The following is a 2,240-nucleotide window of genomic DNA, read 5'->3' on the forward strand; positions in this document are numbered from 1 at the left end:
TGGCTCTGTAGGCGAACTGCAGGGGGTCCAGGAGGGGGTCGGTGAGGGACTTCAGGTGGGTCAGGACTAGCCGTTCAAAAGACTTCATGACTACAGAGGTCAGGGCGACGGGCCTGTAGTCATTGAGTCCTGTGATCCTGGGCTTCTTGGGGACAGGGATGATGGTGGAGGCCTTGAAGCAGGCTGGTACGTGGCAGGTCTCCAGGGAGGTGTTGAAGATGTCAGTGAACACCGGAGAAAGCTGGTCAGCAAAATGCTTCAGGGTGTGAGGGGAAACGGAGTCCGGACCGGCTGCCTTACGGGGATTTTCTACATGTGTTTTTAGGGTTTCAGTCAAAAAAATCTCTCAAAATAATTTTTTAAAGTCAAATCTTTACCTGTAAAGTGAAACTATTCTATGCTCTCGAGACAAAATCATCACAATAGCAAACGCTAACACACAAGCTTGAAGCGACAAACCATAACAGGCAGTGTTGAATGTTAACACGCTAAAAGTGATGAACGCCAACAAGCTCGCAATCACAAACGCTAATACGCTTAAAGTGTTGAACACTACCACACTAAAAACTATAAATGCTAACGTGCTCATAATCACGACCACTAACACGCTTAAAGAGCAGATGGCTAACACGCTAACAATGCTGAATTCTAATACGCTCAGGGTAATGAATGCTAACGCTCTAAGAGTGACGAATTTGTCTGGGAGCTATCTGGAAGTCACCTGTGACTGTTTCAGTTAATTTGTTTTATTTTGTATAGCTCAGAATCGCAAATTACACGTTTGCCTCAGATGTTTTTTACGGTGAAGTAGTCCACTTGGACCATTTATCTGGAAACTATTGTGATGCCCCACACGTAGTATGAGTAGGGTCTACCTAACTGTCGCCCTATAGGTGAGCCTGGCTGGGGCATCGTCGTGACGGCCAATGGAGAGCACCTGGGCCCGGTGTCTCCTAAGCTCTATCTATGCCATGCCCCTGCCAGTTGAAGGGAGATCCAGAGAAGATCCAGAGGGGGATCCAGAGGAGGCAGACCTGGCCTTCGCTCCCTGCTGCCGTCTCCATGCACTTCTGTTGTGTTTGAGTTATTCTTTTCATTCACACATCCACACTTACACCACTGAATTACTGACTTCCCACCTCATAGGATCCTTATGGTTTTTGGATATGGTTTATAATTGAAGTTCTTCCTGTTAAGTTATACTTTAATAAACGTATATTCTTTACTCTTGTACACCGTCTCCTGCCCCTGATGTTTGGCATAGCTTGAGCCAGCTATGACACTATTTACTCGGGTACTGGTCACCTGGGACTGTTTAACTAACGATACAGTCCAATCCACCTCTGACATATACAAAGGAAATTCGTGTCTTGATATAAACTTGATTTAAAGTCTGTTTACAAGATATTCTGTCAGACAATTAAAATAATACAACATCAATAAATAGCTTCTATTAGTCAGGAGCAGCTAAACGTTCCTACATGTAACTGAGACGACATCATAGATCTCCTGTTAATCCAAGTTCCGACATCAGCAGCTTCTCCTTGCACACGTCCAGACAGTCAGTTATCAGAACGTCATAACATCATTTTGATATATAAAACACTGCGTTCCTCTGCTTTACCAGAGGAACCCAGTGGTTCTGTAAGGTTCTCTGGAGAACCCTAACAAAGAGCTGTATCGCTGCCTCTCTTTAAGCTGCTCATTAACTGAGACTAAAGGGATTAAAGGACACACATGTCTGAAAGTACCTGCGAGCCAACCATCTCACAGCATGACGTCATGTCATTGTGTTACTCAAATGTGTACAGTAAAGCCCGGAGAACATTTCAACAGGTTCAGAAACTGTAATAATCTGAAGTACTACATGGAATTGGAGGAGGAGCTACAACTGGTTTGGTCTCTGCATGTGGCTTCGTATGTCTGAACCACAGGTATGAAGACACACTGAGAGGGACGAGAGGGAGACGAAGATAACGAATCCAACCAAGACATCAGATGGAGACATTGAGGACAGACATCTGGTTGAGATGTCTTTCATTTCCATTTTCAACAACTACTGCAAGAATTAGAGCAGCTGCTCTGCAACTATTATAAAAATACCATAAAACATTCAAATGTACTCAAATACATTGAAATGCAGAAAAATATTAAAGCCATTCAGATGCACATAAATAAAAAAATAGATGACTTCCTAGAAGTCCAAGGGTGTCATGTTGTATGGATATCAGAAGACAATA

This window comes from Gasterosteus aculeatus, chromosome 20, assembly GCF_964276395.1.
Source record: "Gasterosteus aculeatus chromosome 20, fGasAcu3.hap1.1, whole genome shotgun sequence".
NCBI lineage: Eukaryota > Metazoa > Chordata > Actinopteri > Perciformes > Gasterosteidae > Gasterosteus > Gasterosteus aculeatus.